Below are 15,759 nucleotides of genomic sequence, written 5' to 3'. Positions count from 1 at the left end.
TATATATATATGAGGGTGAAAATTTTATTTCACCCCTCGCATTTTATCTACTTTTCATTCGCCCCTTTTCACTAAGAATATTAGATTTTGCCCCACCAAAATTTGAAATCCTCCCCCAACAATAATGAAGGGAGCAATGCTTCTCATTCAAATAAAGTGGAACACTTAAAAATTGTTTTTTCATCTGGTAACTTTCTAAAAATATCCTTGATGTTTTAAATATTTATTTTAGTATTATAGTTGAAAAAGAAATTAGAAAGGAATTCATCTAATTTGCATGAGCTAGAAGAGAAGTTTTAATACGAAATAAAATAATTCATCCAGTTCGGATGAAATGAAAGCGGTTCAAGATGAACTAGAATTGATTCGAGTGAAATTTGAGTAGCTAGTTCATCCAGATCAAATGAACTAGAAGTAGTTGAACAACGTAAAAGTATTTTTCGATAAAACTATCGAAATGATATAATTCCTTAATTATAGTTAAAGTTCGAAGGAAAAGTCTGATTACTCCTAATAAAGAGTGATTAAGTATTTCTGAATTCAAATTAAGTTGTAATCAGTAACATAGAAATTAACCATACAGAATAAATTGAATCATGAATAAAATTTATATTATTTGATTTAATTTTAGAAATAATTTGTAATCAATATATTTAGAATTTAGAATTATTTATATTTAATTTTTTGTAATTGATTTAAAATTGTTTGGATGTTTTATATTTAGCTATAATTTTTCTTTCAATAAATATGGCAATTAAAAAAAATTGCATTATCAAAAGTATTCGATCGTTAGAAATTTCTAAAACAATTTTATAGTTTTATTTCAAAAACAAAACATATATTTAATTGAATGTTGTTAGAACGTTGTAAGCTAGAAGAGGGTTGAATAGCTTAAATCACTTATTGTCTTGATTGCAGGTGGTGAAATCTTGAAGCAACACAAGCACCATACACAATGCTAAATCGGATGATTTTATTTGGTGTCCGTTTTCTTGAGACGACTAATCCAAGGGTCCACTTTTCACTATCATCTTTTACTAAACTTCTCCTTCTTGGACAAAAATCAAAGGCAAAGAAACCTTTTTATAGTTGGATTACGACAAGCTTACAAAGTTCAAGTTTCAACAAACGATGAAGCAATAAGAGAGAAGAAATGAAGAGATTACAAATTTAGCTCGGTTCTCATTCTCTTGGTTACTTGAAGATTTTGCAAATGGAAGCTTTGAAATTGTTTACCAATCGATTGACAACACTTACCAATCGATTGATACAATAATCGTGTAAACCTTGAATTATGGGTTTAACCCAATCAATTGGTGTTGTAAAACTTGGAATTTGGGTTTAGAGTTTAGGGGTTTGGCTCACAAATCGATTATTGTACCATACCAATCGATTGGTGAACCTTAAAATAGGGTTTTATCCCTAAACCCTTCAACCTAAACTTCTCTTCAAGCCTAAGCTTCTCTATTCTCGTTTCCCAATTATCTTATGCCAGATGAATCCCTTATTCCTCGGACTTTGTGCCTAGAGTTTTTTCGTCTCTAGGTCTTCATCTACCCTTACATCCGATCTCTCGATTTGTTCGAGTTCTCATCTTTTGCCAAGAATCTGGTATTCAACCTTCTTGGAATTTCTTTCCTTTGCATCCAATCTTTCAACTTGTACGAACTTCTTCTTGCCAAAAATCCGATCCTCAATCTTTTTGGACTTCCTTTGCCTTACATCCAGTCTTCTAATCTGCACGGACTTCTTCTTGACAAGAATTCGATCCTCAACTTTCTTGGACTTTCCTTACCTTGCATTCGGTCTTCCAACCTACAATGACTTCACTTATCTTGCATACTCATAACACAAGTGAAATCCACCTATTAACCTAAACTTAGATAATTGTCAATCATTAAAACTTCTCAGGATATGATTGTACTATTAATCTCTTCTTTTTTGATGTTTAAAAATCTATTTAAGTTAGGCTAAATTTCAATATATTACAATATCAATATTTTTAACAAATATTAAGCAACAAAATCATGTCATGATATTAACATAATAAGCATGAAAAATAATAAGATTATATCATGATATCAACCCAGTAAATATGAACTTAAATATATTATTTCTCTCCCTTTGTCAAATTAATATCAAAATAAAGTTAAACAAGAAAGAGTGAATAATATAACAATGATGGGGCTCTTTCCCTTAACTTATGCATTCTAAATATATAGGGCACACCCTTATAATTCATAAGCAACAACACATAATCAACGACGAGGGTACTCCCCCTTAACTTATGCAATGATAGCACACATCCGTATAAGTCGCAATGCATCAAGCAATCAAAGACAGGACACTCCCTCGCCAACACAACAACCAAATAATGAAAACATTCAAAAGCAGGGCATTCCCCGGTAAAACACATAACGCAATACATTCACGCAAGATAATATAAATAAACATTAAGAATCCGGAGACAAAAATGATGACACAGACAATGATGGTCATGGGTGAAGTTGGAGAGTTGTGAGTCGATTAGTTAACATGATATAAAATCATGATTACCAATCGATTGGTGACCCATACCAATTGATTGGTGTGACTCAATTGGTATAGCCCAATCGATCATCATGATCAACTTGGCTTTGTTATGTGCTTGTGAAACTCGTCATCAATTGATTGGTAATAACGATCAATCGATTAGCACAACCTAAAAAACCTTTACCCCTAATAGAATCGATTGCACAATCGATTTGGTGTCATTATGTGGTAAACCATAGAATCATCAATTGATTGGTGTGGCTCAGTCGACCCGCGCGATCGATTTAGTGCGGTTCTGTGGCTAAAACAAAATGACCACTCGATTTGTAACTTGCACCAATCGATTGGTGTTACTGATAACGCCTAATAAACCTATTTTTTTGGTCCCATTTCGTGCCATCTTTCATAGTTAACATTTTTATACATGTGTATAAGGTATAACTACTATTAATAAGTAAATTCAAGTGTTTTGAGATGGTTTAATGTGTTTTTTCAATCAGTGAAATGTTTAATCATGATCTTCGGATCAAATACACATTAATTATATATTGGTTTTTCCTATAATTGGTCAAGTCAATGATCCATAAAAGATTTCAACATTCTTGCTCAAAATAATGCATCATAACAAATATTATATTCAAGAAAATTATTCCTAGCATCTCACTCCCATCTAGATATATCAAAAACACAATAATCTAGGTGAATATTATGTTCCTATGAGATGCATTGAAAGTTAATTAGTTTCATTTTTGAAGTGATCATGAAGGATTGTTGTTTATTCAACATAACACATTTCTAATTCCCTTCACAAATAACTAAATTCGACATCAGGGAGTGGTTTGGTAAAAATATCAGCTAAATTTGATTTTGACTCAATATAGTTAAGTACAATATCACCTCTAGCTATATGCTCTCTTATGAAATAATGTTTTACCTCAATGTGTTTTGTTCTTAAATGGTGGACTGGATTTTTTGGTCAAGTTTATGGTACTCACATTATTGCAAAAGACTTGTATATTTTTGTAAATAAGTCTATAGTCCTCTAAAGTGTGAATCATCCATAACAATTGTGATACACACTCTCCCATAGTCTAACCCTTCAATCAAGCTACGGATGCATATGTTTCATCATAATCTAACCCTTTTACTTGATTAAAGCCTCTAGCAATCATTCTATCTTTATTTCTCACAACCACTCCCTTATCATCAAGTTGGTTTCGAAAAATCTACTTTGTGTCAATAATTGAGTTTTCTTCGGATCTTGGAATAAGTCCTAAACTTGACTCCTCTCCAATTGAGATAATTCATCTTGCATTGTTAAAATTTAGTCAGGATCAAGCAAGACATCGTCAATAGTTTTTGGTTCAATTTAGAAGATTACTTCTATTTGACTTCCTTCATTTCGAAAATACAATCGAGTTCTCATCCCTTGTGTAATGTCTCCCATGACTTGATCTAAGGGATGAATCACATTTGTCCTAGTGGATTTTGATTCTTGAATTGTGGTGACCACATGCTCGGATGACTCTTCTGTCCTTTCACTCTCACTTTCTTGGTTTCTCCTCGATCATTTTCCTCATTTAATATTAATTTTTCTAGTTCAAATTGCATTTCAACATCGATTATCTTTATTGGATTTGAAGATGGATTTTCTTTAAAGACAATATTATTTAGGTGCTCTTCAACTATTTTGAATCTTATATTGTAAACTCTATAAGCTGAGCTATGATTAGAATACCCTACAAGGATATCCTCATCAGCCTTAGCGGAGAATTTTTCTAATTCATCTTTGATGTTTAGAATGTATACCTTACATCTAAAAACTCGAAGGTGTTTAATTGTAGGTGGTTCTAAACCACAACTTATGTGGTGTTTTTTCCAAGAACCTATGTTAGGGTTCAATTTTCACTACAAAAATATAGGCATTTTGCGACGAATTTGGCGACGAAAAAATCAAAAATTTTCGTCGCCAAATTTTTTTGCGACGAATTTTACGACAAAATTTTTTTCGTTGTAAATGGCTCGTCGCAACTCTCGGCAACGAAAAATTATAAATTCGTTGCAAATTTGGCGATGAAAATATCTTTCGTCGTCAAATTCGTCGCCAATTTGGGGACAAAAATCAGAATTCGTCGCCAAATTTGGGGACGAAAATAAGAATTCGTCATCAAATTTGGGGACGAAAATCAAAATTCATCGCCAATTTGGGGACGAAAATCAGAATTCATCGCCAATTTGGGGACGAAAATCAGAATTCGTCGCCAATTTGGGGACGAAAATCAGAATTCGTCGCCAAATTTGGCGATAAAAATCTCTTTCGTCGCCATAGTGGACGAGCAAAAGAAGGGAATTATACGGTCAATTGGCGACGAATTTTAGTTTTTCGTCGCCAAATTACGATATAACACTATTTTTCGATATATTTGCGACGAATTCATGATTCGTCGCAAAATTCGTTGCAAAATTAAAAAAAATCACAGCTTTAATTTATTTCTTTAAAATATATATCCTGTTTACATATACAAACATTCCAAATTACAATCATCACATAATTCACATCCTATCACATCCTATATTACAATTACTCACATATCAACATTTAAACACATTCTAATTATCATAACAATCCATAACATCATATATACAATAAACAAAAAGTATCCAAAGTATCAAACATAACAAAAGTATCCATAACACCATAACAATTACTTCCAAGTATCAAACAATCCATAACATCATCCAAACATAACATCCATTTATAATAAAGTATCAAAATGACAAGAAACAAAAAGTATCACCGTCCACGACATCGGCCTCGGATAATACTTTCTGCATCACTTTTTTCTTCATCGTAGTTTTTTTTCTTTTCCTACATAAGAAAACAAAAATATTATAACTTTATTTTGTACAAGTATAAAATGTAAAAACTTACTTCTTAGCCATCCTTGGTTTCATCAACCCTGTTCAAAATAAAAGTACAATATTAATCAATAAAAAATAAAATATTTGTAAATTAAAAAAATTAAAGCAATACTAATTATGAAAAAAATTAATTAATACACAACTAAGCTACGAAGAATCGTCGTCGCCATCGTCATCATCGGCATTACCGTCTTCACCGGGAACAAGAGGAAGTTGACTCGGAGTGGACCCTAACTCGGAGCGGACCCTTCATAAACAAACATACACCAGACAAAGTGAGTATAAAAAGGCTAAAACAATTTTGATGCAACCAAAATATAATCTTTTGACATGTGAAAGAAAGTAGCTTTAGAGAGATATCTGTGCTGGAAATTGTGTTCTTTCATCACCATCAGTCCATGCATATGAGTTGATGTTTATCTGGCCACGGCTTGTGGCCTCAAAGATGCCATGTAGTGGAGTTAAGGGAAGGATAGTAATGGCCATTGCTCCGGCAGGCCATTACTTGATCTATTTAACTACAGTGATAGAAAATTACATGACATTTTTTTTTGTAAAAAAAAAGATAATGTCATGTAATTCCGATCACTGTAGTTAAATAGAAAAAGGTAGTAATCATTCTTCAATATTTTTGACATAGTTGAAGTGAGGTGAAGGTAAACCTGCCAAAGACCAAAATTGCAAAGACTTTTAAGGAAAACCATCAAATTTATATACAGCAATGCCGACCATCAAATTTATATACAACAGTTATATAAGTCTTTATGAAAGATGAAACCATGGACACTATGTCAACCTTGTATCACCAACCTATGTTCCTCATGAATGCTCTTACCATTTCTTTTGTAATTTTCAATACATTCAAATTAAACTAAGAATAGCCAACATTTTGTGTCAAGAAATAGTACCGATGGATGAAAGTAAATTTAAGAAGAAAATGCAGTATTGATCATCCTTAATAGCAAAATCCTAGATAGTGCATTACTATCTTAACATCTTCACGCTAACTATATGCATTGTTTTTTAAAATCTCAACAATTTAATTCATAAACTAAAACAAGAATCATTATGACAACACAAAATTCTAGAAACTCTCCTTATCTAACCATTCACTCTTCATATTACTAAAGATATCTTCATTATTATCTAACCATTCACTCTTCATATTACTGATCGCCACCAATGACTCCCAGAGGCATTTATCATGTTCTGACAAAATGCGCTAAGTTCAATTTGTAAACTCACACGTTAATGTCACAGAATTTGCCTTCCTTCTGGTTCTGAACAACCCTCATGGCGATGACTCGAGCAACTATGGCAGCTTTGTTTGCGACTGAGACGGTCTTTCTAACTTGCTCCTCCATTTGAGGAATTTTAGCTGCATCTTCTGCAAGTTTCCTTGCAACCTAAACCAATGAAGATGATTCAATTCGATAAGAATAAATTAATGTGCTTCTTTTTTCCCCCTTTTGTCTATCCATGATGGATCGAGATGCATACCTCAACAGCTCGTTTGATTGCAGGATCTGAAGCTTGGAGCCTGTTCCTTAAAGTGCCATTGTCCCACTCACCAGATCTCGCCTCACCGTTCCAAAATGTGTAGGTTCCGAAGCCCTGCCTCTTGCCCTCATGCCATGAGCCCTCGTAGCGGTGGCCATTGGCAAATTTGTAAACCCCAAATCCGTGGATTTTGTCGCCGAAGTATTCGCCACTGTACTCATCACCATTCCTGCAAGGCACCAGTTCAATCACCTGATTGTGCGTGGAGAATATAAGTTCATGATCGTTCTCCAATCATGGATAATGGAATTCGATGAAACATGTACTAGACAAGTATAAAAGGCCAAGAGTAACTCGTGAGAACCAGTATGAAAGGCAAAAATTGTTGGTGCAGTTTGCACTAACGATCAAACTCAGGTTTTGATGTATGACAAAGTGGTTAAAGTTAGGTTGTTGTTTCTGACCTCTTTAACTAGATGTGCAGGGTCGAAAGACTTAGAACCAGACACCAGGCTGAAGTCCAGGGTGGTTGAGCCCTAGCAGGAAGTCCAGTTGGGTCCGCGGAGCTTGACAACTGGCCGAAGACCAAGTTGGTTGAGACTTGGCAGAAAGACCAGGGTGGTTGAGAAGTCAAGTAGAGTTGCAAGTAGAGCTAACGAGGTAAGTGAGGTAAGTCACTGGAGGAGCGAACCAGTGAGGACGAGTCCAATTTTGGACTTTAGGCGCGGTCCAACTTAGACCCACTTGGGTGTTCTAAGTTGAGTCCTGGTTAGATCCTGGTCTGGATTGACAGGATCTAATTAATTTTAAATATTTTGTATTTTAGTATATTTTATTATACTAACTCTATTTTATAGGATTTATTTGGTAAATGAATAAAATTAATTTTGCATGAGAACTCTGCAAAATTAATCTTTATTATTCATTTTACTAATCTGAAATTTTATTAAATGATAAAATTATTCCTATAATAATTATTTAAGGAGGATAAAATTTCTTATAAAAATAATATATATATATATATATTATTTGAATTATTTTTTGATCCTAGATAAGATAAACTGCTAGGTGTGGATTAAGTTTTGCAGTTTTTTTTAACATTTGCAGATCTAGATAAACTTGATAGTGTCTATATAAAGCTGCGGTCAGTGCATGAATCATAGAACTTTGACCAACGTCATTCTTATGCGGCAGCCCGAGCTTCGACACGACCACGTCCAACTTCTGCCGGAAGATCACCCCAACATCCGAGCGCGTCCAGAATTTTCTGTTGTTGAGTAACGGAAAAGTCTTTTTTTATAGTTATTTTCGGCATTTATTTAAAAAATCAAAAGTGTGGGGTTGTCACACTTTTGGTCATTGTATTCGCCTACTCTACCAGAGTTTTGTCTGGTAGAGAGATTTAGTGGATTGCCCACAGGAAAGGTCCAGGGACCTGGGCCTTCGAGTAGGAGTCGTCGACGGCTCCGAACGAAGTAAAATCGTTCTGTATTCTCTTGTGTGCATTTTCCGCTTCGTATTTCTCATTTTCCGCTGCACGCTTTTTAAAGCATAAATTTTCTAACTCTGGTTTTAAACGAACAAAGTTTTAAAAAGCACGTGATTCACCCTCCTCTCACGTGCACTCGATCCTACAAGTGGTATCAGAGCGAGACCGCTCTTCACCGGACTAACCGCCGGATGAGCCATGATCTAGATCTAACCATGTGGGACCCCTCGGGAAAAAACAAAGGAAGTAGGGGAGGCTCGGACCATGAGGGACATGGCAGCCGGACCATGAGGGACATGGCAGCCGGACCATGAGAAATGGCAGCCGGACCATGAGGGACATGGCAGCCGGACCATGAGAAATGGCAGCCGGACCATGAGGGACATGGCAGCCGGACCATGAGAAATGGTAGGGGAGCTTCCAGTGGTCCTTTGTTTGAGGGGGGGATTGTTGGGTTGCAAGGGTGCAAATATAGTCCCACATCTAAAACACATGGGAAAGATCATGAGTTTAAAAGGATGAAAAGTATCTCCATTGGCATGAGGCCTTTTGGGGAGAGCTCAAGAACAAAGCCATGAGGGCTTAGGCCCAAAGTGGACAATATCATGTTATTGTGGAGATACAGACATCCTTTTGATCCTACAAGTGGTATCAGAGCCCGGTTTGCTCTAAATCGGTGCAACCACCGTAAGAGCCGGGGGAGATCCATATTTTTTTTTAGTGTGTCATATTTTTTTTCACAATCTGAATTACACATTGGTGCCTGAGTTTAGATTTTTTTTTTCGTTCGTTCGTTGGTTTTACTCGAATCTGGTGCAACACCATTCGAGTCGTGCCTAAGTTTAGATTATTTTTTTTCATTCATTCGTTGGTTTTACTCGAATCTGGTGCAACACCATTCGAGTCGTGCCTGAGTTTAGATAATTTTTTTTCATTCGTTCGTTGGTTTTACTCGAATCTGGTGCAACACTATTCAATTCGTGCCTGAGTTTAGATTATTTTTTTTTGTTCGTTGGTTTTACTCGAATCTGGTGCAACACCATTCGAGTCGTTTTTTCTCTATTATACCTCTTCCCGCACTGCTAATCCAAGACCCAGTCTTGAAACTTTTATCTATTTTTTTGTGTGTGTGCAAGATCTAAATGGCCCAAGGTGAAGGCTATAGCACCGCTCGTCCTCCTCTTTTCAATGGGGAAGACTTTCCCTATTGGAAGAGAAGGATGGAGGTCTATCTGAAGACCGACATGGATCAGTGGTTCGCAATCCAGATTGGATATGAACCACCCATGGGCGAAAGTGCAAATGCCCCCTTGAAACCAGAAAGATGGAGCACAGAAATGAAGAGGAAAACACAAATTGAATTCAAGGCCCAGAACACACTTCAGTGTGAACTTACAAAAGAAGAGCTGAACCGAATCGGTCCAACCAATTCAGCTAAAGAGATGTGGGATAAACTGATCAAACTACATGAAGGCACTTCTGATGCAAAGGTAACAAAAAGAGATTTATTGTTAAATAAATTATTTAACATAAAAATGCAGGAAGGAGAATCTGCAAATCAACTCCACGCTCGTATAAAGGAGATACTGAATGGACTCCACGCTTTAGAATTTTTTCACCTATAAATCTATAGCATATGCAGGGGCGGATCCAAGATTTCATATTTTGGGGGGGGGGGCTATAGATTTATAGGTGAAAAATTCTGAAACGCCATTCAATTTGGAAGCAGGGCAAAGAAGACCATGTAATAAACTAATAATAATTAATAACTATTAAGATTTTTTTCCCTCTCACCGAGGAGGAATATTAATATATAGTACTTAAAACTCAAAAATAGTTTTTTGAGAGGTGTACGTATACTACGTTGATATTATCATCAATAACGCTTAACAACTCTTTATAAATAAGTTGATGCAATTGTTCAATAATTTTAAATAATCAGATAAATTTAAAATATATTTAACGGAGATAATATTTGGACATGTCGATGAATTAACTTATTTATATAGCAGTCGTTGAGTTCTTACACTCGTTACCAGCAACGGCCTAGATCTTATAGGGACCTGGACGACGCTTCGGACCGGGATGAAAGGGACTCCGAACCGAGCTGATAACTCAGGAACGAACCGGAACCAGCTTCGTCGGAACTGGAGAAGAGTCCCGCGAGCCGCTGGGGCACAATCTCGGGCGACAACTTCGCTGCTTCGCCCTCCTCCACTGCCGCCCTCCACCGCTGGTAGAAGAACCCCCTATACGCCGGGACCACCATCCCCCTCACTGCCTCCCTCACCTCCTCTCTCATCCCAGCGTCCACCACCACCCACCCCGCCTGCGCGGCGCACGCCACCTCCACCGCCTCCACGAATGCCCACATCTGCACCCGCGCCACTCCGGCGCCGACCTCCACTGCCTCCGCTGGCCTCGCATACCAATTTATCATGGATGTCATTATCATTCTTGTTAAACTAATTATTGAAGCATTAGAATACTTACATATTAAATTTTAAATTAAAAAAAATTTTAAAAAGTATTTTTAAATTAACATTAGGTATTTTACATTTATATTCTATATCCACGAGCATCCAGTATAAAATGTTTATATACAAAAGAGCTAGTCTTTTCAGTATACTCTAACAAATAGATAATGGGTTTAGGGTTCAAACCATTAACCCCTCAAACCCGACCCGTTAAGACATCTTCAAAAGACCCCGATCGATTAACCCTTCGCATTCTCGCCTCTTCGATTCCCGATCACACCGCTGCCCTTCGTTGCTGATCTGCTTCTCGACGCAAGACTCCGACCGTCCGGAGCTAGAGGTGGGTCGGAACGGAGCGCCGACGACCAGAGGATTGACCTATTAGGGCTAGGGTTCGCCGGGAGTTGCGTGGAAGCTGTCCACGGCGGTGGTTCCAGCGGTGAACAAGAGGAGAAGCGAACGGTAAGGGTTGAGATCTTTGTGATGTTGTCGTATTTCTTCGATTTTTGACGATCCGATTGAGTTTTACAACTCAATTTGTTGGACATGAGCAGATCCGTGATGTAGGGGTTCTTCGTTGCTTTTGACCGTGTGGAGGAGAGATCAGGGACCTCTAGGGCATAAGGGATCTGAGGTATGTGTTTTTGATTCGATTCCTGGTTTGTGCCGAGTAATATGCTGTTTAGATTGTTGTCGATCGGAGTTGTTGGATGCGGTGCGAACTGGGCCGACGACGCAGAACAAGGCTGCAGGGAACGACGCTACCGGTAGATCCTTCGGTTTTCCTTAGATTGATCAACAGCAAGTGACTGTGGGCCGGAATCATTCGTTGCTCGTTGATCAGATTGCTAGGGCAATTGGATCTGAGGTAAAACTTTTGATAGTTGATTATTGTAAGTAAGTTGTTCTGTAGAAATTATTAAGATTGGGTTTGTGTTGGAACTAGTCAACGTGGCGGAGATTGGTGAGGTTGTTCTGTTGAATTCGAAAGGGTGAGGATGGATTGACCTTGCCTGTTGAAAAGGGATTGATGCTTGACTTTTTTGTGTGAGGTCGGCCTATCCTGTGTGGTTTTAAAGGGTTCGGTCTTATCTAATTCTGAGGTTACAGAATTAGTTGTGATTAGGTTGATTTAGGATAGAAGTGGATCAAATTGATAAATAGGGGTTTTGGTTAGTTGTGTAATTTGATTAATACAACTAATTAATCTTGTTGTATTAATAGGATCCAATTGGATCCTAGGGCGGGTCGGATTATTGTTGGACTATCATTGGATCTGTTGAAGTGTCGGGTTTAAGTTAAGTTTGGTTGGTCCAGTTATAGGGAACTTGACCCTACCTAAAGTTGGAACCAGCTTCTAAAAAATTGGAGTTAATCAGTTGATTTAGATTCAATTGAGAAATCAATTGAATTCAATTAGCTGGTTAGGATTCAATTGAAAATTGGTTGGGTCATCTCTGGATTGCATAAATCAGATTTATTCTGTTGTTGATAAATTTATGGATCGTGGTACTTAGTGTCGTACGTTGTTGATTTGCAGGTCCCTATTTATTGATCTGGTACCTACGTGGTCTATTTTCTAGGAGTTCGGTTACTTACGAACATCGTATCAGGTGTGTACTCTGTACTTGGTCACTACAGACTCTTTTCTTTAAGTGCATAATATATTGCCTCATTTTATACATCTAGTTGACTTTTCAGTTGCTTATATTATTCATTGGTTGATATTCATTTCGTGACATCTGTTGTGACCTTTGATTGATCGATACTTGTGGATACTTGTTGATACCATGTTGGGTGCAACCAGGATTGATTGGGTGAGCCATCCTGAAGACTGCCCACCCACCACTTGATTAACAGTGGTTAGTTGTTGGAGTCTGTGCAGTATGTCCTGTTTAGAGCCTCATTCACTGAGCTCTAGGAGGGTGACTGGGGGTGGCTCACACTCAGGACCATGTATGATGCCTGTTTAGTTGATTTATATATACGATTACTGTATTATATGATATGCCTTGTCTTACTGAGTTACATGATTCTTATACCTATTATACCTTGTTGCTGAGTTGTATACTGTTCATACCTGATATACATTATTGACTCTGTTCCCTATATACCACCTGTTGTTATTTATTGTTATATCCTTTTGATCTTATATGCACTTATTTCATGTATTCCACTGAGCATCTAATGCTCACCACCCAGATCCTGGGGATTTCTTTGATTTCTCCCCAAGTAATAGATAGGTGCTAGGAGCTTGGGAGATTTTGTCAGCCTGCTTCCCTCTCACAGCTGAAGACTGGTATGGTGTCGAGTTTGCGTTGTTATGGTGATTGACTTTTGATACAATGTATTTGTGGACATGGACTGTATTAGTAGTTTTGGAGTTTGTTGGATTTGGAGTTTTACTTTAGATCTTACTCGTTGTATTTCGGATTTTGACATATTTTGATGCGATGTTTTGTATATGGTTGGTATGCATGTGTTTAGTTCGTAGATGATGGCCGTGTGGGCATTATTATGCGTGGTTGTAGTCATGTGACCTTATTATTATTTTTGTTGTTATGTTGTTGGTCCGTGTTGGCCTTTGTATATATGCATGTATTCAGGGAAAAGTCACTGTTATAGGGGAGATGTTGTCAAAATTTTTCGGATAGCCTTCTTCCGGGACGTGACAAAAATCCTAATCAGAATGACTCAAAAACCCTTCAAAGTTCAAAGCATGATGCAAGCTCTCCAAATTTTTTTAAGGTCATCTCACCAATTTAATATGACTTAGAAACTAGATCAGCTACCAGAAAGGCTGGCCTTCAGATGTGGAGTTGGATACAGATTTGATAGAGTATACCTAATTTGGTCAAGAGGCAACGCTGAAAAGGTTGGGGCTAACATGTCTTGTTGACGTTAAATTTGATCTCTTTTCTAATCAAGATTGCTAGAATACAATCATTCACACTCCCTTCCCTCAGCACAAAATTCCTTGCAACTAATATTAGCAATCATGACTTCGTAAATGCCTATGCTGTCTACGGCTGCATTAAATCTGAATGGGTCCAGTAAGGTTTAGAGTATTAGTTTGGGTGCTGATTTGATCTCTGGTCAGAGCAGTATAATATCAGTGTCCATCTGTATCTTGGCACAGGACAACTGTACTGGTATAAATTCATGACCAAGTGAGAAGAATGGTGCATTAATTGGACCGACTTAGAGATCTCAAATAGGTTGTGACACCAGTGACACACCATCTGATCCGGCAAGAATTGTGCTTAGGACTACACATTAATTAACGAGTATTGTCAAGCTTAACCTGACACCTTAATGGGCCTGCAACATGCATCAAGAATTAGGCCTACAGGCCCAAGCAGAAAGGGAGCATAAGGGGTTGTGCTGAGCTAGACATGAACAATGGAGGTATATTTTACCTATGGCAACCTAGTTTTGATTTTGATTGTCACTCGAATGGTAGGTATCCTTTGTATCTGGCATATCTATCGAAATGTAAATCCATCAGCCCCCAGCCTTTGTCAATCCATACTCAATGAAGGTTGCTTAAACTTAACTGACAATTCATTTGAGCCTCTTGTGACCGACATAGGTGCAATAGTCTACTATCTTTCTGGACCTTGGCAGGAGTTGTCAGATGATGCTTTAAGCTTACAATGCTCAGCCACTTGTTACAAAATGCAACTGTATGTTGGCTGCGACATTCAACAGCTATACCAAACCTCTCTAAGGTACTAGAGTACCATGGCAAAATGGTCAGTCATAACATTCCCATAGTTAGGCCAACAAAATATGTATTGATTAGGCAATGCAACACAATGGTCTTACTCCTCTTGCAATAACTGTTGGGTCCAAAAAGATGTTTGTATCTCCATAATGACATGATATTGTTCAATTTGGGCCTAAGCCCTCATGGCTTTGTTCTTGGGCTCTCCCCAAAAGGCCTCATACCAATGAAGATATTTTTCATCCTTTTAAACTCATGATCTTTTCCATGTGTTTTAGATGTGGGACTATGTTTGCACCCTTGCAACCCAACAATCCACCCTCAAACAAAGGACCACAGGCCTCCCTACCATGTTACTCATGGTCCGACTATCATGTTCCTCATGGTTCGACTGCCATGTTACTCATGGTCCGGCTGTCACATGGTCCGACTGCCATTTTTCTCATGGTCCGGCTGCCATGTTCCTCATGGTCCGGCTGTCATTTTCCTCATGGTCCGGGAGTACCCACTTCCTTTGTTTTAAAGGTTCAACCCACATGGTTAGATATAGATCATGGCTCTTCCGGCGGTTAGTCCGGTGAAGAGCAGCCTCGCTCTTATACCAATTGTTGGGTCCAAAAGGATGTTTGTATCTTCACAATGACATGATATTGTCCACTTTGGGCCTAAGTCCTCATGGCTTTGTTCTTGGGCTCTCTCCAAAAGGCCTCATACCAATGGAGATATTTTTCATCCTTTTAAATCCATGATCTTTTCCATGTGTTTTAGATGTGAGACTATGTTTGCACCCTTGCAACCCAACAATAACAACTGTTGACTAATCAAGAGATCAACCTGAGGCAAAACTGTTGGTGCCCCGGTTAGTTTTGATGTGATCAACCAGGTTAAGTTAGGTCCTATGTTGTTCTAATCCCTCTACTAAGTGTGCAGGAACTTAGGTACGGAGAAAGTCGAGCGGAAAACGTAGCAGACGAGAAGGGTTGTGCGGGGAAGTGAGCCGACGGGCTCCGTGCAATTTGAGAGACATAGAAGCTACGGAAGAGTATGTCGGTGGAGCGAGAAGGACGTACGCGACGTCCGAGGGACGAGAAGCCAGGAGGAAGTACGCTCGA

Source organism: Curcuma longa, chromosome 16 (genome assembly GCF_044706935.1).
Source record: "Curcuma longa cultivar G26 ecotype Majalengka, Jawa Barat chromosome 16, ITB_CL_G26_1.1, whole genome shotgun sequence".
Taxonomy (NCBI): Eukaryota; Viridiplantae; Streptophyta; class Magnoliopsida; order Zingiberales; family Zingiberaceae; genus Curcuma; species Curcuma longa.
The sequence above is the reverse complement of the archived record's forward strand: the minus strand, read 5'-3'. Positions refer to the sequence as shown.